We start from the raw sequence: 22,112 nt of genomic DNA on the forward strand, positions 1-22,112 counted from the left end.
AGGGTGATAGGATCGGACTAATAAACCAAGTTGGATATACTATAATTACTAAGCATTTTTTTTAATTCAATAAATAAAATAGCCAAGCACATATGGGAGCAAAAAAATCAATTGCCTATTTTCATTTTCATTTCGATTTCCAAAATTGTTGCACCAATAAATACAATGCAGCACAGAGGCTGCTAGCCCGCCTTATGCGCACTAAAGCATACAAAAATAACAACCAAGATCAAATCTACACGCTGTCAACCTTTCCCCAAATGCTGTGATATTTCGTTGTAATATCTTTGCTGCTCAAAGATGAAAAACAAACATAAAATTCAGTAAACAGGTAGTTGAAAACCTATAATCAAGAGCAAAGAACCTTGAGCATGCTGATAGCCGTTTTACCTTCTCCGTGACCGATGGAGAAACCTTCTTCAAGGCCACCTCAAAGTGTGATTTATTGATAAGCCATCGGTATCCTTTTGGTTTCATACTATTTTCAGCATTTTGTTTTTCTTCAAATTCAGCCATAGCAGCTTCCTCCACCTATAAGCATTAGGTAGAAGCATGTTAGAAGTGTCATCACTGGGCACTATAGTGAATATTGCATGAGAAAAAGGGTCTTATTCCTCCCAAAAAAGCTGGAGTATTGTATTCATCTTGAGGATCAATAGATCCCAACATGGATTTTTAGCTAGCAGATAAAGACATTAACTTCATTGGATTTGTCCAAAGCAGGGTAACGTGCAAGAATATGATTCATGCTAATAGGATGATCATGCCATCACAATAAGATGTTGTAAAGCCCACTAGCATTCAGGCCCTGGCCGATATCCGGCTAGAACCCTGTACCAGGAAACCATACAGAAGTGATGTATAAAGGCAGGAAGTACATAATCATACCCACTTCGCGAGATCGGCTCCACTGAAATTTTCAGTCTATTGCATTAGGTCATCAAAGTTCACATCTGGAGATATAGGCCGCTTACGAGACAATCTTCGAAATGGATCTGCGCTCATCAGCACTAGGTAAAGGGACAAACATGAGTTTTCCTAGCCTCCCTGTCTCAGAAGAACTCTGTCAATTGCATCAGGCCTGAAAAAATGCATGTGATATCTCAGAGAATTGAAAAGAGAACAAACTTATTTCCTAGCACGTCTTGGTTTGTTTCAGGCTAGGTGATGTCCCATATGAAATCAGGAAGACGTGTAAGAGATCTACACAGAAATATGGGTCAGGTGATCCATACTGTTGCAACCTGAGACGTGTCTTCTTGTTTAAACAGGAGTGAATTATTGATCAGCAACAATTACCGGTTTGTAGCACCAATAACGTAACACCCTTCCGCTGGTCGGCGCCATCAAGCTCTATAAGCAGCTGCAACAAAAGCAAGAAACACAAACAACTTCATTCAGTGTAACCCAGAAACTGAATGAAACTCCCTAAATAATCCAGAGAAAACCAACATAATTTAAGCAATCTTCACCTGGTTCATGAGCCGTTCAACAACCCATCCACCATCTTTTCCCCTTTTTGTTGTCAAAGCATCCACCTGAAAAATGTAGAAAATAAGGGGAAAAAAGTGAAAGGAAAGACAACAAAAATGTTGAAACTGCTATATGAAAATATGCATTAGTGTGCATCAAATTGCAAAAGGTTAAATGAAAGAAATTAGCTCAACGGAGGTAAATGCTCTTGCTGGTGTTCTAGTTTGTAGAAAAATAATGACCATCTCTGTCAAGGAAGAAATATTGAGCATTTCAAATACTTTTATTGCCATAATCAGAGTTATTTCATAAAACTTCAGGCGGGCAATATAAAAAGTTTGTGAAGAACTGAAAAAGAAGCCAAAAAACAAAAAGAAAATTCTTCAGATGCCTTGTGTACAGGGTTCAAAACCAAGAATTCAATTGATAATTCAGCCACAACATTGAATGTGGATCTAAACAAGATAAATCAATCACATTCAATTACACAGCTACCATAGCTTGCAACTATTTAGATACCTACCACAATTATCACAGTTTGAATCCAGAGTATAGGTGCTAAGTAATTTTGACGGTTAACAGCTGGTACCTCATCAAAGAAAAGTATGCATGGTGCACAAGTACGAGCATGCCTGAAAATTATCCAAATCGCCAACTCACTTTCTCCCACATATTTGCTCAGAATTTCAGGGCCCCATATATTAGCAGTAAATGCATCAAAATACTAAACAAGCAACGAATTCATTGAGCCAAGAAATAGAAGATGGATGTATCATCTAATCCAAGAAATGGTACCCCTAAGCAAAAAAAAAAAGAGAGACCTTTATGTGTATAAAATTGGCTCTAGATTCATTTGCTACAGCCATAGCAATCAGTGACTTTCCACAGCCCGGTGGTCCATAAAGCAAAAATCCAGTCTCCAGAACCATTCCAAATTCCTGCAAACAAAATCACTCACAAAAGTCGCTTTCACAAGTATTTCATTTCTCATGCATGAAACCACAGTGCAGGCCAGCCTAAGAATAGGTGACGGATGCAAAAGGAAAAAGAATAAAGAACACCCCACATGCATATTGACATTGATCACGAAAGACCAAGAGATTGTTAGACTTAAATAAACTATCTTTGGTTTAAATGAAGACAACGTTCTGGAAGGGTTCTATATAATTATTTACTCATTCAAATAAGTAAAAATAATCTGTCATGACCAATTGAATTATCAAGTTCTTAAAAGCATTACACGCCAACATACACTATCGGGGTGTTAAATCATATAAGCTAAAAGCTTTATTCAGAACAGCAAGAAACCCTTGCTCAACTAACAGGATATAGATGCCAAAGAGAATTTGATTAAGATACTTGAAGCAATGTCAGCTCCTTATTAACATATTGGAATTAATGTGCCCATTCTCCAGGGAATATAAACAGAAATTACCGCATAATCTTCAGGATGTTTAATACGTCCCACTATGTAAAGTTCAAACTCCTTCCTCAATGAGTACATACCACCAACATCATCCCATGTTTTGTCAGGCATGGTGAAAAATCCCTCTCTTTTAGATGAAGGTTGAACCACTGCAGCTGCTTCCTGGAAACATGCAGAACACAATTTATGGAAGAAAGGAAACAAAAAAAGGCTCCACCAAAGTAGATAAAGCCATTGATGGTTGCAGCAATAAAATAATATAAAAATGCAAACAAAACCCTTAATGGACAAGCTCCATCCGATACACATGAAATTCCCTAAGCCCAGTCAGAAGCATCAGGAACCTTCTAGACTTCATACCTCATAAAAAAAATTAAATGAAGTGCACACACCCGAAAAGAAAAGAAAATACCATTCCTCCTCCCTTTTCTCTGGTTGAGATTGAGATCCAGCAAACTATCTTCCAATCTAATGCTCCAGAAGCATAGCAAACCTTAGTTCAAGGAAAAAAAGATGAAAAATTTCTGTCTGATTGTTGAAAATAAGACAAGACACATCTTTTGAGGCCCCCTAACGGACCAATGGACCCATGTGATTTGCATAACTAGAGGTCCTTATCTAGTCAGGGACCAATTGGCCTCACTTCCTCTGATCAACCTTAATGGACCGAGCATATGATACCTTGAGCTGAACTAGAGGTCCTTAGCTAGTCAAGGGTCAAGTTAGCTAAGCATATGCCACTTGGCACCACTTCCACTACATTAACTGCTATAAATCAACACACTCAACATCTGAAGGAGAAATTCGTGTTAATTGAGGATGATTGCTTTCATGTTCTCCATAGTTTAGTAGCTGAACTCTTGTATTCATGGTGACAATCCCTCTACGGACACAAGAATACTGCATGAAAGTGCTCATAGACCCAGACTTATAGCAACCCAAGTCTAAATGAAGTCCACCTACCCCTGAACGATCACAGAATTGACCTGAATCAGCTTTGACATTGGCATGAAAAGGTACATTATGGTCTATATCTAACAGTATCCTAGGTTAGTCTTATGCACATGCATGACTGATCCAGGTCTGACTCAATTTCTTAATCCAGCTAGGTTAGTTTAAATCTAAGTGGACATAACATTTAAAATATTTGCTTTATGTACATGTATGATTCTTGTTTGGAAATTGGTATACTCAGTAGCTTGAGCGAACCAAATCTCTGCAATTTCAGAATATCCCTGTCACATGGCCTCTTCTCCCAGTTAGAATAGCCATATTAATTCCTCGATTTCCTTTCCTTAGAACTATACTTTGAGAATATCCTACTTCATTCAACTCAGTAGACACTAGACAGCTCTTTCCTTTTGGCATTGCATCTTTGTCTACAATATGCAATTTTAAGAATTATAAAAAATCTATCCAATTTTCTTCTTAAGTTAGCCAAATAAAATAACTTGAAGAGATAAAATAAGTTCAGACTAACTTGGATCAATAATAAGGTTTTATCTGTTCTCTCACTCTCAGAAGGATCACCCTCCTATTTCCATTTTAACAATTAGGACCCATGCATACACACACACATGCCAGTTCAAAATCTCTAGGAGTGAGAAAAAACATATTGTTTTATAACTAATTGAAAAATGCAGGTGGATTTAAGGTAATACAGTTGTACTACTTGGAACTGATTGCCACATTGAGATTCCCAGGCAGTCATGGAGGAAGAACAAATTCAAATAGCTACCGAGGTTAACATGGCATATGTATTCTTTTGATCCTTGAGGTTCCACCGCCCTTAAAAGACAAGAAAAAAGTCACTTGAATCTGACACTGTTGGAAAAACTCGAAACTAGCCAATGGGAGAGTTTTGAGAGATGATGCCAACATAAAATGCTAAGTAAAAGAGAATGAAGTGAAACATAGTGCTCCACTTAAGCATGATTTGCAAAAACGAAGCATAAAATAGACGTTTTGCTTTTGAGTGATGGTGTGCAAACTGCTACCTATAACCTCTATTCCTGGAACAAGCATTTCAGAAAAATTATGAATACATAACTGTGGCATCACAGCAAGGGAGGAGGGACAAGGGTCCAGGTGTGATTAGGGAGCAAGGCATTAAACTCCTCTTCCATAGCAAGACGCCAGTGTAGAATTTTGTGGGCATGCGTGAAATAGGTGGGTTCTAGGTCATCATCGGCCTCAGATAATGAGTGTTGGGTTTAAGGGTCCCAGTTTGAGACCTATTGACCATATGATGAGTACGTGGGGGAGGAGGAGGAGAGGCAGGGGCCGGTGTGGAGTCTTCACAAAGAAGTGGGGAAATGGGGGAAGGAGAGGGCTGAGGTAAAGAAGGGGTTAGCATTGAGGGTAGAAAAGGTAACAAAATGGGAATAGGTGGGCCTGGTGACGAAGGAGATGACGTAGATGATGATTTTATGGTTTTGAACGGGAATTGATGTTCATAAAAAACAACGCGCCGACTCACAATAACTTTGAGGGAGAAAGGTTAGAAACAAAGATAACCCTTATGTGGACAGTTATACACTAAAAACATACTCTTGTGGCTACAAAATTGAAGTTTACGAGTGTTAAAAGGGGCTTAAACAAGGGTAACACATGCAACCGAAAACTTTAAAGAAGTTGTAATCAGGAGCTTTGCCAAAAAGAGCAATTGAAACAGCGACTTCATTTTTGTGACAAGAGATGGAAGGAGATTTATCAAATAGAATGCAGTTTCAAAAGCAAAGTCCCAAAATTTAACACCTACCCCAGCTTGAGCAAAAAGGGTAAGGCCCGTCTCTACTATATGGCGATGTTTTTTTTCAACACAACCATTCTGTTCATGGGCATGAAGACAGGTGATCCTATGTTCAATCCCACATTCTTTTAAATAGGTAGATAGAGAGCAAAATTATGTAGAAGTTAGGGATGCATCATGTTTTGTTTTTCTTCAGAAGTTAGGAATGACAGGCTCAGTTCAATTCGAAAGTGAGCTATGAATCACAGGAATCATGTGTAAATTCTATTTAATAATGTATCCTTCACATGTATAAATTATTGTAATATGTATCACTCACATGCATAAATCGTTGTAATATGTATCCTTCATATGTATAAATCGTTGTCTCATCTAGCCTACTGAACTACAATTTTGATACCGTAGATAAATCACTGTTGTTCAGTGCTTATACCATTAGTAAAAAATGTTGTCTCATTTGGCCTTCACATATATAAATCGTTATACATATACTGTAGTTGAATCATTGCGCAAAAAGTTCTGTAAATAAATTGTCTTAAATTTAAAAAGTTGTTGCATTTACTACCTGTGCATGATTGTTGTTAAATCACTGTAGCTTAATTTTTATACCATTAGTAAATCACCTTTACGGTGATATATTTGGTATATAGATCGTTATACCATGTAGTGTCCTATCACGATTTACACGAGCTAATATTTTTTATAAATGAATGTGGTTGTAAATCATCCGGATTTGTACTTAAGAAGTTACCGCGATAATGATATGTCTTTGTTTGTCTTTGTGAATGAAATAGATTGTATTTAAGAAGTTAACACGATTTGTATCATTGAAGTTACCTTGATTTGTACCTTACTAATTCTAAATGGGACGTCGATTTGAACTGTTGAAGTAGTCATTGTGTAAATCACGATAGAAAATATCGTTGACATAGACATAGCCTAAAAAAGCAAATCACAATAGCACATAGCCTCCATACGTATAAATCGTTTCAACCTTTTATTAATCATCGTGTCAATTTGTTTATTATTTTTCCTTTCCGCCTTTTATGAATCAGTCATTATATAAATTGCGATACGACATATCGTTCACATAGACAAATCCGCTTAAGTACAAATCGACGTGATTTACAACCATATTTATTTACAAAAAATATTAGTATTTAGTTACAATACATCATGACCAATTATTTGGCTTATTTAAAATAAATGACCATAATCATCTACGACAATGATACATCTTTGTTATTGTGAATGACGTGTTTGTCTTTGTGAACGATATCGATATGTAATATCGTGATTTACTTATATCGATTTGCAACTGTTACTAAAATATTATGAACGAAACAATGAAGTTGATTTGCAATAGTTACTTAAATTGATTTTTACTTTACTAATACTAAACATCGTATCGATTTGTGTACACGTGCGTAAAACCCTAGTATATGTAAAACCCTAATATAGATCTGTGTAAAATCCTATTCTATGTAAAACCCGACCCGATCCGACTCGACCTATTGTCGAGGTCTAAAACCCTAATCTATTTAACCTCTCTTCCTCTTTTCTGTGGCAGTGCAACTTTTTCTTCTTCTTTTTTCTCCTCCGCATTCGTCTTCTTCTTCTTCCTTATATTTTTCTTTCTTCTTTGTTTTTCTGTGTTTCTTCTACCTGTGCTTGATAGATGATGTTTGATGCTGATAACGTAGTTGTTTCACATCGTATGAAAAGATTTGTATAATCTTGGATGATGATTATGGTGGTTATCTTTTGTGTATACATCGGTATATTCATGACACATATGACTGTGGCGTATTTGTCATAAAGTATATCGAAGTTTATGCAGAATATAACAACCATAATCATCCTCAATCATTGCTGCCATACCGAAGCAAGCATAAATATTCTGCATGATAGACAGAGGGTGATGCTCATGACCATTATTTGATCTATTCCTACTGCCAGACCCTCCATCGTTCATAAACCATACTTCGCAGTTGAAAAAATATATGTCTAATCTTCGATATACTTCAATACAAATATACTGCAGTTGCACAAGCGTCATCTTCTCTATATGTTGGTATCTCATACAATCTGCAGTTTTGAAGCTTTCTGCACTAGGAATCTATATTTCATGCGCAACTGGATTGCATTAGAAGCACATCACTATTTGGACGTGAGTTTGATACTGGTGATGATATCTGTTTTCTTTAATGATGATGGTCATGTATTGTATCTAATCCAAACCATTGGTCATGATGTATTGTAACTAAATACTCATCTTTTTTATAAATGAATGTGGTTATAAATCACATCAATTTGTAGTTATGAAGTTACCGTGACAATGATATGTCTTTGTTTGTCTTTGTGAACGAAATCGATTTGTATTTAAGAATTTAACTCGATTTGTATCGTTGAAGTTACCTCAATTTGTACTTTACTAATTCTAAACGAGAGGTCCATTTGTACCATTCAAGCAGTCATTTTGTAAATTGCGATAGGAAATATCGTTCACATAGACATATCCCGTAAAAGCAAATCTTGATATCACGTAGCCTTGATATGCACAAATCATTTTAACCTTTTATCAATCATTATGTAAATCGCGATAGGAAGACCGTAAAAGCAAATCATAATTTCCACTGTATACAAGGCTAATCACTTTTATGATTTTTATTTACAAAGGCTGAACATTACAATGATTTGTTTAGTGGCACTAGCGCTTTACACTTATTAAAAAAAGAATTATACATTTATAAAATTTCATAAAATATTGTGAACAAAATATAGAATATCAATTGTTACTTAAATCAATTTGTACTTTACACAATGATGCGAAGCCTTATATGTGCTCGATATAAAACAAACGAGGAGACCACGACTGTGGTATATTTGTTGTGAAGTATATCAAAGTTTACACAGAATATAACAATGACAAATATGTTGCATTCGTGCGGTTCAATCTTCTCTGCCTGCAGAAACATATCGATGAAGTTACCTTGTTTTGTATCGTTGATGTTACCTCGATTTGTATCGTTGATGTTACCTAGATTTGTAGTTTACTAAGTCTAAACATCGTGTCAATTTGTTTATTGTTTTTCTTTTCCGCCTTTTATGAATCAGTCATTATGCAAATCATGATAAGACATATCGTTCACATAGACAAAGCTTGTAACAACAAATCGCGATAGAACAAATACTATTGTTCTATGAAACTTAAAGAATTGTGGTTGTAAGTCGATTTATATTTATCAAGTTACCTAGATTTGTAATTTACCAATAAACATTATGTCAATTTATTTTTTCTTTCTCTTTTTTGTTAGATAGTGTCCTATAACGATTTACACAATGACGTCTATGTCATGTGACACCAATTTCTATTTGCTACAAATAACAGTCTAACCTATTGACGTGTTTGGTCAAATCGGGATAATTGTTGAATTTTTATTTCAGCTCAGAGAGATTTACATAATTTGTATACACAGTCTTACAAAATTTGTATACACAGTTTACAAAATCTGTTATAAATTGATGTACATCATATTACTCCTAGTGGGGCTGCGTCGTTCGTTGCCTTCTAGGTATTCTTTTCGTTTGAGATTTTTTCTTTTCTGCAATTAGAAACTCCACCAATTTTTTGCATAGTTTTGTGCAAAATCCTAGTATATCATCCTGCAACAAAAAAGTAATGTAACACCAATATATAAATTGAGTCCCCAATAATATAGGATAATAAAACATGTTTAAGTATAGAGCATACAATGTCGAAATCAGGTTGTTGTCCATTGTATATTGCTTCAATATACTTTATTACAAATACGCCATAATCGATGCCATTATTTTGTAAAAGTGCATTGTGTGCGCAGTGAAACCTCCACTCGCTAATGTCGACACCCAAAACTTCTTTGATGAATCCCTTCTGTGGTTAATGCAAAAGCAAGTAAATTCTGGGTCACCGTACAAGATACAATACACTTATAGATAGAAACTTACCAAATAAATAATGTCACGTTGTATACCAATGTGAAAGTTTAATGAGTTGTAGCACCATATTTGTTTTTTTCATAAATCCATCACTTATAAGACCCAATACTCACAAGAATGCCACAATGTAGAAATCAATATCTGCAAATTGATAATAAAATATCTTACAAATCGATATAGAAATTCATATTGATATCTTAGAATCAACATACAAATCGATATTAAGAATCAAAATAATGTCTTAAATCGATATAATATCTTGGACAATAGGCTTCTTCACTTACCTTTTCACTTGACCAAAAGTCTCTGCAATGATCATCGTTACCCCAACATTGTAGTCCATCTTGAAATCTAATGGCGTATGGCAGTCGCTGGACAAAACTCCGTTGAACGAAACAATAATAATAGTAAGGTTAAAACACAAAGCAACAAGAGTAAATAAAAAAAAATAAACTGTTACGAGAACCGATATACCATAAAATAAGGGGTGACGATGCGTCTAGTATTGATTGTTGAGTTGAATATACATGACAAAATCGTATATAGTATGTTTGCAACAAATAAGCACATGTTAACATACATACCCATGGCATAAGTAAATGTATAACTAATAGTGGTTTTATACGTACAAAATTATTGATAGTGTTTCCTTCTATAAATTCATCTTGCAGCCGGTTGATGTTATCTTGAAGCTCTTTGCTGAGTTTTTGGATACATTTTTTTTTGGATGTTTCACTGACATTAGTAGAATATTCAATAAACGATATTGCAATTCCTTTTTACAGTACACAACACAAATCGAATATACGCCATAAAAGATACAAATTATAAAAAAACTCATCATGAGGTTTAGAAAATATATGTCTGATTCATCATCGTTGGTCGTGTAGCTGTCATTGTCTCCTTGCTCGCCATCGCTAGCCGTGTAGCTGTCGTCGTCTCCTTCATTGCCATCGATACCCCCTTTGCGATGAAGCTGGTCATATGTTCAACCCACAAATACATCGTTTATAAAAAAATGTTGGTTTATCTGTTCCTTACTCATGAAGCAAAGCAAAGCGACACCCTCCTGAATTTGTGCGATGTGTCATTCATTTATAAAGAAAACATTGTTTCACATACCGCTCATTTTAAAAAATCGTGCACAAATAAATTGCATTGCACATTAATTAAATTAAAAAACGTCGTTTCATCTACCTTTTACAAAAAAATTTATAACTAGTTGCAAGCCAATAGGCATCAATTTCTATAAATCATGATAGGACATATCATTTACATAGACAAAGCTCGTAAATGCAAATCGCAATAAAACAAATCTTTTCTGATTTTTGTCTGTGGCTGTACAAATCATGATAGGACACTTCCTCTATAAGAAATAAATCGCGATCTGTTATAGAAAGAATTATATAATTATAAAATGTTACGTCACAAAAAAGAATTATAACTGGTTGCAAGCTAATCACGATAGCACGTATTGTTACAGTGAAATCGATTTGCAACTGTTACTTAAATCGGTATCAAGTTGTAAATCGATTTGTATTTATGAAGTTACCTCAATTTTTACTTTATCTAGTCTAAACATCGTCTCGATTTGTTTATTATTTTTCTTTTTCACCTTTTATGAATCATTCATTATGTAAATCACGATAGGACGTATCATTCACTTAGACAAAGCTAAACCCTAATCGCGATTGAATATATCGTTCATATAGACAAAGCTCATAAACAAAAATCGTGATAGGACAAATTGTTTCTGCTTTATGTCCATTGTTGTATAGATCGTGCTAGAATACTTCTATAATTCACGATAGGAAATATCATTGACATAGACATAGCCCGTAAAAGCAAATCACGATAGCATGTAGCCTTCATACGTATAAATCATTTCAACCTTTTATCAATCATTGTATAAAGCACGATAGAAAGACCATAAAAGCAAATCATAATTTCTAGTGTACACAATGCTAATCGCTTTTATGATTGAATTAGTCATTGTGTAAATACGATACAACATATCATTCACATAGACAAAGCTCAAATAGGCAAATCGCAATAGGATATTCAAACGGATTTGGTGGGATGAGATGCATTCGATTGAATTGATGGGTTTAAGTGGGGGAGTGATTGGATTGGGTTGGTTGTGAGACCTATTTAACTCTCATCAAATCCAAACCCAATTTAAACTATATATATATATATATATATAGTCCCTAATCCCTAACACACAAACCCCAAACCTTGAACCCTAAATCCTAAACCCCTAAAACCCTAAACTGCAAACCCCAAACTTTAAAGCCTAAACTATAAACCCTATACCCTAAACTCGAAACACTAAACCCTAATCCCTAAACACTAAATTCTAAAATCCTAAACCCTTAAAACCCAAAAACCTAAACCCTAAAACCTAAAGCCTAAACCCCCAAACCCCTAAACCCCTAAAACCCTAAAACCCTAAACCGCAAACCCCAAAACCTAAACCCTAAAGACTAAACTATAAACCCTAAACCCTATACCCTGAACCCAAAACCCTAAACACTAAATTCTAAAACCCTAAACCCTTAAAACCCAAAAACCTAAACCTAAACCCTAAAACCTACACCCTAAACCCTAAATCCTAAAACCTAATCGCGATTGGACATATTGTTCACATAGACGAAGCTCGTAAACACAAATCACGATAGAACAAATCGTTTCCGCTTTATATCCGTGGTTGTACAGATCGTGCTAGAATACTTCTATAGTTCATGATAGCAAATATCATTGACATAGACATAGCCCGTAAAAGAAAATCATGATAGCACGTGGCCTTCATACGTATAAATCATTTCAACCTTTTGTCAATCATTGTGTAAATCACGATAGAAAACCGTAAAAGCAAATCATAATTTCTAATGTACACAACGCTAATTGCTTTTACGATTGAATCAGTCATTGTGCAAACGCAATACGACATATCATTCACATAGACAAAGCTCAAATAGGCAAATCACAATAGGATATTCAAACAGATTTGGTGGGATGAGGTGCATTCAATTGAATTGATGGGTTTAAGCGGGAGAGTGATTGGATTGGGTTGGTCGTGAGACCCATTTAACTTTCATCAAATCCAAACCCTAAACCCCTAAACCGCAAACCCCAAACCCCAAACCCCAAACCCAAAACCATGAACCCTAAACCCTAAAGCCTAAACTATAAACCCTAAACTATAAATCCTAAACCCAAAACCTGAAACCCTAAACACTAAACGATATGTCTTTGTTTGTCTTTGTGAACAATATCGATATGTAATATAGCGATTTACTAAAATATTATGAACGAAATAGTGAAATTGATTTGCAACTATTATTTAAATCGTTCTCAAGTTGTAAATTGATTTGTATTTATGAAGTTACCTCGATTTGTATTTACTAAGTCTGAACATCGTATCGATTTGTGTACACGTGCATAAAACCCTAGTATATCTAAAACCCTAATATATATCTGTGTAAAACCCTATTCTATGTAAAACCCTACCCGACCCGTGGTCCATGTATAAAACCCTAATCTATTTAACAACTCTTCCTCTTTTATGCGGCAACACAACTTCTTCTTCTTCTTCTTCTTTTTCTTTCTTTTTCTCCTCCGCATTCATCTTCCTTTTTCTTCCTTGTATACCAGAGCAAGCACATATATTCTGCATGATAGACAATGAGTGATGCTGATGACCATCTATTTGATCTATTCCTACTGTCGTACCCTCCATCATTCGCAGTTGGAAAAATATCTGCCTAATTTTTGATATACTTCATGACAAATATGCTACAATCGTGCGAGCTTCATCTTCTCTATTGGTTCACATAGAAAAGAAAACTAACAACTGAAATTATCACTATGTGTTGCAAAAACAAACTTGCAAAAAGATAAGGACCTCCATTGGTAGATAGATTTGCCTTCTATCATTCCTAGTGACTAGCGAATGCCACTCAGTAAATTAAAGGTGCTTTCCATACTTCTCTCTAAGGTGACTACCATCCTTCACAGTTGAAAAAATATCTGCCTAATCTTTGATATACTTCATGACAAATATGCTAGTCGTGCGAGCTGCATCTTCTCTACCTGTTGCAATCCATACCTTCAATATACTTTAGTTCTGCCTCGAAGCTTTCTACACTAGCAAGATGGATTTCATGCCCACCTGGATTGCAATCGAAGCACATCACTATTTGGATGTGGGGTTCATGCTGATGATGATGTTTGTTTTCTTTGATGATGGTGGTCATGTATTGTATCTAAGTCAAACCATTGGTCATGATGTATTGTAACTAAATACTTATATTTTTTGTAAATAAATGTGGTTGTAAATCACATCAATTTATAGTTATGAAGTTACCACGACAATGATATGTCTTTGTTTGTCCTTGTAAACGATGTTGATTTATATTTATGAAGTTACATCAATTTATATTTATGAAGTTACCTCGATTTATAGTTTACTAAGTCTAAACATCATGTCAATTTGTTTATTGTTTTTTCTTTTCACCTTTTATGAATCAATCATTATGTAAATCGCGATACGATATATCATTCACGTAGACAATGCTCGTAAAAGTAAATCGCGATAGGACAATAAAAGATTTATACACTTATAGAATATCACGTTACACAAAAGAATTATAGAATTACAACAAAGAATTACAGAATTACAAAAAATAATTATTGGGACATTGATTTGTATATATGAAGTTACTGCGACAACGATATATCTTTGTTTGTATTTGTGAACGATATCGATATGTAATATCACAATTTACTCATATCGCTTTGCAACTATTACTAAAATATTGATTGGCTTGCAACCAGTTATATTTCTTTGTTGTAACGTAACATTCAATAATTATATAGTTCTTTCTATAAGAGATCACAACTTTTTTTATAGAAGTAATTTATCACGATCTGTAGAGCCACGGACATAAAGCGAAAATAATTTGTCCTATCGCGATTTGCATTTATGAGCTTTGTCTATGTGAATGATATATTCTATTGCGATAGGTTTAGACTTACTAAAGTAAAAATCGATTTCATTGTTTCGTTCACAATATGATTTACAATTTGAGACCGATTTAAGTAGCAGTTGTAAATCACTTTCACTGTTTCATTCATAATATCAAGCAAATCACGATAGCACGTAGCCTTCATACGTGCAAATCATTTCAACCTTTTATCAATCATTATATAAATCATGATAGGAAGACAACTCATAAAAGCAAATCATAATTTCCGCAGTACATAACGCTAACTGCTTCTTCAATTTTTTTTATGAAGGCCGAACATTACAGCGATTTGTTCAATGGCACTTGTGTGTTATACTTATTAAAAAAATATATATATTTATAGAATGTTACATTACAAAAAAGAATTATAGAATTACAATAAATAATTATCGGGGTAAAAAAATCACATAATGTTTATTCAGTGACACTTGACGACTCAGATGGACTATGACATACAAATCGTCTCTTTCTTTTCCTTGGTGGACTCTCTTTTCTCGGTGGACTCTTGGTTCTCTCGATCTTATTAAAACCACTGATAATCATTTCTACCAGTGTACAATATTGTGACCGCAGTTATCTCCCCAAATTCTTCACCCGCTTCTGTAACTCTTTAATCTCCCTCTCCAACATCTCTAACCTTGTGATGAAGACTACTTTATTTTTTGTGAGCTGTGTTCGCTCCTCATCGTGTACTGCAACTCAGAGAATTGTTGTTGTAGCCGGAGAAAAATGATAGACATTTTTTCTATACTGAGAGATGATATGATAGGGAACAAGAGGGATGCATGGGTTCCCAATATTTTCACGTCGCGTCTTCTCAATCTCCAGATTTTGACACATGGGTTCCCAATATTTTTTGAAATAGTTGGGGTCATATTGTCGTTCCTTATAATCATATGCTATGGCACAAACACCTCTTTTGTACCAGCTATCCAATTATTCCCTGAAACGTTCGTGCCAATCCACGTTCTTAGCCCCACTACTATTCATCATCCTTCTCACTTCCACAGGCTGCTTTGGGGTAGACTGACCTAAGCCAGCTTGTAGGAGAACTCGACTACCATGCTGTAACTCAGCTTTAGATTTGCTAAACAACCAAATATCGCAGCCAGACAATCTTACAGCCTCAGCAACAAGCTCTTGGTCCTCGTCCTCTTCATCTCCATACGGTCTCCACACAACCTGTACATTAAAAATTATGGTTTAGGTATAAACATAATTATTCATGCTAATGAATGCTAAATAATAAAATAATTTATAATAACGAGTGCTAAATATATTACAATGATTGTTACTAATAAGTGATTTGTATTAAAATGATTTACACTAATAAATGCTACATATTACAACGATTTACAATAACGAATGCTAAATGCTAAAATGATAACGCTTTGTACTAACGAAGACAAAATCCTGCAATGATCATTACTTAAGAATGCTAAATATTACAATGATTTACAATAATGAAAGTTAAATGCTAAAGCGATAACGATTTATACTAAGGAATACAAAATCTTACAATGCTTATTACTTAAGAATCTTAAATATTAAAACAATTTATATTACTGAATGCTAATGCGATAACGATTTGTACTAACGAAGATAAAATCCTGAAGCGATGATTACTTAAGAATGTTAAATATTTCAATGATTTATACTAATGAATGATAAATGCTGAAACAATTGTAATTGATTTTAAACCATTTACCTCATTTAATTGCCATATAAAATGAACTTAGCATTATCCTCCTTGACATTTATTCTACTCCACCGATCGATCTTGGGAAAACCACAAATCGCAGGGTCACATTGAGGATGCAAGGCGACAATATACTCCCACGCCTAGGCCTACAAAATCAATATATTAGTAAGACTATAACCTTCAATGATCTTAGTCCATAACTACCAAATATGTAATAAACAATTACCTAAACAAATGACCAAAACCCTGTAGTGGTTTTTGTATCCTTACTCGCACGGTAAAGTTGACTATACAAGTGTGCAAGCATACCAACACCCCATGCATAGTTGTCGACTTCATCTAAGTCTTTCAAGAACTGCAGCCACAAGTAACTTAACCTCGAACCATACAAATCCAAAAATAAAGTAAGTCCAAAAAAATAAACAAGGAAGCTGCACAACTCTTGGTCAGCTCTTTCAAATGCACATATAGCAGACCGACCTTCCCATTTATTATGGAAAGAAGAAACTTTCATCGATGTTGAATTGCTTCCACCAGAAATACATTGACCTCAGTTCTCCATCGATATTCCTAGAAGGGCCATGCACTTGTCCATTGCGTTATAGTTTGAATCCCGTAATACGACAACACTTCCATGGCACTTAAGACCCGTAATCTGCACCACATCTTCTAGGGTTATGGTGATCTCAAAAGAATCAAACTAGAATATATTTGTCTTATGATTCCACTTATTTACCAGGTGGGTCATGGTGTTTCAGCATGTTCCAAAATAATGTTGCTTCAGAAGACCGTCGAAGTGCATATTTCGTAATCGATCCTTCTGATATTCACTCAGTTGTATATACCACGACAAAACTGCAGGCCATTGACACTGCCCTCTACGCTTTTTACTTGGTGCTCTACTTCTCTTCTGACCTTCCTATAACATATTATTCGTATCAAATCAAAATTAGTCACATTTGTACTTCTACATGTCATTATATACAGTAATCGCTATATATAATAATCATTACACACTCACTATCACAATAATCACTATACATAGTAATCGCTATACATAATAATACCTATTACAGTAAATCGTTCACAGTAATCGCTATCATAGTGATCACTATACATAGTAATGGCTAACTATAGTAATTGCTATTACAATAATCACTTTACATAATAATACCTATCATAGTAAATCGTTCACAGTAATCGCTATTACAGTAATTACTATACATAGTAATCACTATCATAGTAATTGCTATACATAGTAATCGCTATCACAATAATAGCTATACATAATAATACCTATACCACTAAATCGTGACAGATAGAAGCAATTTACGTACCTTGGTCACACTTTTCTTCTCTTCATCCCTCTCTTCATCCTCTGCCTTTCTTGTTGCTCCATTATTCGCTCTTCCTCCTCCCTCCTCTGCCTTTCTTGTTCCCTATTCATTCTCTCTTCCTCCTCTGCCTTTCTTGTTGCTCCTTTGCTCTGCCGCCACCCTCCTCTGCTTTTCTACTTCTTTCTTCCTTCGCTCCTTCACCTCCCTCCTCTACTTTTCTACTTCTTCCTTCCTTTCTCTTTTCTTCTCTTTCTCCTCCTGCTTTTTCCTTTTCCTTTCCTTCTCTTCCTCCTTCTGCTTCTTTCTTTCTCTTTCCTTATCTTCCTCGTCTTCCTTCTCTTTCCTTTTCCTTTTCTTCTCTTCCTCGTCCTCCTTCTCCTTTCCTTCTCTTCCTTGTCCTCCTTCTCATTCCTTTACCTTTCCTTCTCTTTCTCATCTTGATGCTTCTTTCTTTGCCTTTCCTTCTCTTTCTCATCCTGATGCTTTTTCCTTTGCCTTTCCTCTTCCATCTTCATCATTTGCCTTTCGTTCTCTTCCTCCTTCTCCTTCTTCTTCTTCAATCGCTTTTCCTTCACTTCTTCCTCCTTAATCTTTCTTTTCCTTTCCCTCTCCTCCTTCTTCTTCTTCTTCAATTGCCTTTCCTTCTCTTCCTCTTTCTCCTTATTCTTTTTTTGTCGTTCCCTCTCCTCATCCTCCTTCTTCATTTGACTTTTCTTCCTTTTCTTTTCATTCTCCTCCTCCTTCTTCCTTTGCTTTTCCTTCTCTTCATCCTTCTTATTCATCTTTAGTTCTTCCTTATCCTTTTTTCTTTGCTCTTCAGCCTCAATATCTAATGGATAATGTTTCGCATTATACAATTCCAATGTTTTGTCCCTGTCTTTATCATTCTCAATCTTTATTATATTTTGGTACCTTTCATAACACTCATATATATGGGACTGACGGATAATTTCTCCAATAGTCATCCCATCGAATGCCGGGGTTTTTTTTATCTTATGAGCTTTAGTCATTGCTAACCTGCACAACACATAAATTTAACCACATTATTATATGTTACAACCACATCCCCAAGTATATAATATTATAAATTATCCCATTCGTTAAACAATCACCAACATTACAAATCGTCACAATATTTGGCTTCATAAGTAAACATCGTTGTAAGATTTAGCAAACTTAAGTACAAATCAAGGTAACTTCATAAATACACATCGCTACTGCTTTAAATGTATAAATCGTTGCTACTTCAAACTTACAAATCGTTGTAGAAATCACAACCTTCATTAGTATATATCGTTGAAACGTTTGGGCTTCTTAAGTAAACATTGTTGTACGATTTAACAAACTTAATTACAAATCGTGGTAACTTCATAAATAAAAAATACACATCACTACTGCATTAAACATATAAATCGTTGCTGCATCGAACACACAAATCACTACTGTATTAAATGTATAAATCATTGTTGCATTCCAACGTACAAATCATTGTAGAAATTTAGCCTTCATAAGTACATATCATTGTAATGTTTGGCCTTCATAAGAACAAATCGTGCTAACTATTTTTTGATACCCAGAAGGTAGATAAGTACAAATCAATTTGTTTCAGTATGAAAATAGTGTTATTTAGCATGAATAGTAAAACCAGTTGTAAGATTTAACATTCAGATTTACAAATCAATTTTTTTATATAACAAAACCTTAAACGAAACTCACCGAAACACCATGAGTTTTGGTAATCCGACAGTGGAGGAGAAATATCTAGAAGGTAGTTACAGCCGATGGTGGCAACAATGATTCCACCATGCAGACGATGGAAAAGGATGCTCCGGTGGTAGCAGACAATGGTAAAGGGTGCTTCGACGATATCAGACGACAACAAAAGGTGCATCGTCAGAGGGAGCTCCTGTTACAGCAGATGGTGCAAACGTTTACTGCTTAGGGAAAAAACAGAACATTTGGACTTTAAAGAGTTAACATCATCCTCCCTTTTCTACGTGGAGGACATTTTTGTCCTTTTCTGGAACTGACGTTTCACTTTTCTAGATAGAGGATCTTGAATCATCATTTCACATTTTTAGATGGATGACATTTTTGTGCTTTTCTCAAACCATGATTTCATGGTGGGAATGGAGGGGAAAGGGTACTTAAGTCTTTACAACCACACCGAATTCACATGCTAAGTGATGCCGACACACACGGGGATACAAGCCCCACATTCTTATATATGTGGCACTCATTTAGACCCCTGAACACAGAACATTTGCTACAATGCATCTTAAGGGGAGGGGGTGGTAGACATATAACCTGCTCCCCCCCCCCTTCCGCACCTCCTTGACCCCCGCCTCGCCTCGGGCCTCCCGCACTGCCTCAAGCTCCTTTCCTGTCTGAGACGATGGTGGCCAGACTCATCGAGGACAAGACCACCCCCTCTTTGGCTTCCTGGGTGCGGCGATCGAGCTTGTCTTCTCCAGCATGGGGACAACCTACTGAGAAGAGGCAGTTTCCTAACTGCTGCACCAGCAAAGAGCACAAGCGTCAAAATGGCATTAACAGGGGTGATGCAGCCAGAGCTCGTCACAAAGTCTATCGTCCCCATTGGTAGAGCCCTCACTTTTCCTCCGGCCTCAACAAGCTTTCCACAGACATGGCGATCAGGATTATCAGCGATGCCTGCATCAGGTACGTGTATCTGAGCTTCTCTCTCAGCTATCTCTCATTGATTATGGGGATGGCAGTGGAGGAGAGCGACTAAGGAGCACGACATCCATTCACATTGGAGATGATGGTTTGGAGTTCCAGGATGCACGTTCTCGACATGAGTACGCTCGATTTCTCTTCTTCTTTCATCGACCTCTCTTGTTTTTCCATCAATCTCTCTCTCCCGGAGTCCTGACTGAGCTGGGACCTATCCTAAGCCTTGGGATGCACTCTCCCTGCAGTGCTTGAGCTGCTGAATGAGCAGAGCTCATCCCAAACCGAGCTTAATGAACCAAGCTGAGCTTTGTCTGGGCTAGACATGAACCGAACCTCAACATCAGTGGTTCAGGCTTGGGCCAAGCTCGAGCCGAGCCTAAACACCATTTTATGTGGGCGAGCCAAGCTCAATCTGGGCTCAACACAAGCCAAACCTAAACATCAGTGGTTCAGGCTTGGGTCGAGCTAGAGCGAAGCCTAAGCACCATTTTATGTGGGTGAGCCGAGCTTGAACATGCCAAGCTCATGTGCATCCATACCCCTACCTGTTATACAATGATACCATTGGGATTCGAACTTGCAACGTCCCAACACAAGGTGATGTGCACTAGCTGCTCCTACCAGATAAGCGGAGCCCCTGTTGGTGAATATGCATTAATTTATCCACACCACATTGGAGGAACCTACCGAGCTTAACCAATGTACATTAAATCTTTTCCTTGATGAATTAGATGAATAATTAATGTTGCCATAGATTCCATAAGCTAATAACATCATCATTTTCATCCTCAGGAAAATCTACTAAACCTAATGCATTCTTCCTAATGACATGTCATTGATTTTAATTTTGCCCCGAAATCCATTCTAGGAAACTCGAATTTTTCCAAGCCTTGGTTATGACCAACAATTGGGATGTGTTTGAATATCCTAAATCTCCAGGGAGATCCAAGGACTTGTGGATCAAGGCCTCTACTATGATTGCGGGGAGTCAGACTAGAGATTCTTGGATCTCAAAGCTGAGGGTCTCTTAGTTGAGATCCCTTGGATTTGAGATCTGAGGCTTTTAAATGGACCCTCACTTACTGACTCAAGATTTATCCAATAAGATCCGGTTAGTTTAATGTACCACTCATGGCATTTGTCCCCACAAAGCTTGTGGGGACAAGGTGATTCTCCAGAGCACCACAGTTAACTAGAGAACCATGAACTAATGTCAGGAAGGCTCTTCTCCTCTAAGAAGAGCCATAGAGGGCATTTGCAAGCCTTAGATTTTTTAGGGTATGAGGCATTGTGGGGGGAGGGAAGATCAGGTGCAATGTGGTTGCACACTTATAGTGTGCTGCTGCACCTGATCACCCTCCATCTTTGAGATACAACCTGTCATGTCATGTGGGGCCCAAAAACAGATGAAGGGTGATAAGGTGTAGCAGCACAACAAAAGTGTGCAATCACATTGCATTTGATCTTCCCTCGTTTTGGGAGCATGTTGAGGTGACATAGGCCCACACTAAAATGGGAGACTATTCAAATGAGGGATCCTAGAGATAAAGGCAAAAAGAATCCTATCCTCTTAATATGATATAAAGGATCCTATGCTAATCCTAGCCATCCAACTTATGCATTTTGTGGCTAGGGCCCTTGGTCTACACCCAGGTGAGAATGTGAACTAATCCTAGCCAATGACTGGATGGATAAGATTGAATATTGGACCGATTAG

At 36.3% G+C, this 22,112-nt stretch overlaps 1 pseudogene; it reads right to left on the minus strand.

Moving 5' to 3' along the window:
- Positions 1-245: 245 nt before the first annotated feature.
- LOC149813518 (cell division control protein 48 homolog C-like) lies at positions 246-20,297 on the minus strand (annotated as a pseudogene).
- Positions 20,298-22,112: the final 1,815 nt, after the last annotated feature.

This window comes from Nuphar pumila, chromosome 16 (genome assembly GCF_984573655.1).
Source record: "Nuphar pumila chromosome 16, dmNupPumi1.hap1.1, whole genome shotgun sequence".
NCBI lineage: Eukaryota > Viridiplantae > Streptophyta > Magnoliopsida > Nymphaeales > Nymphaeaceae > Nuphar > Nuphar pumila.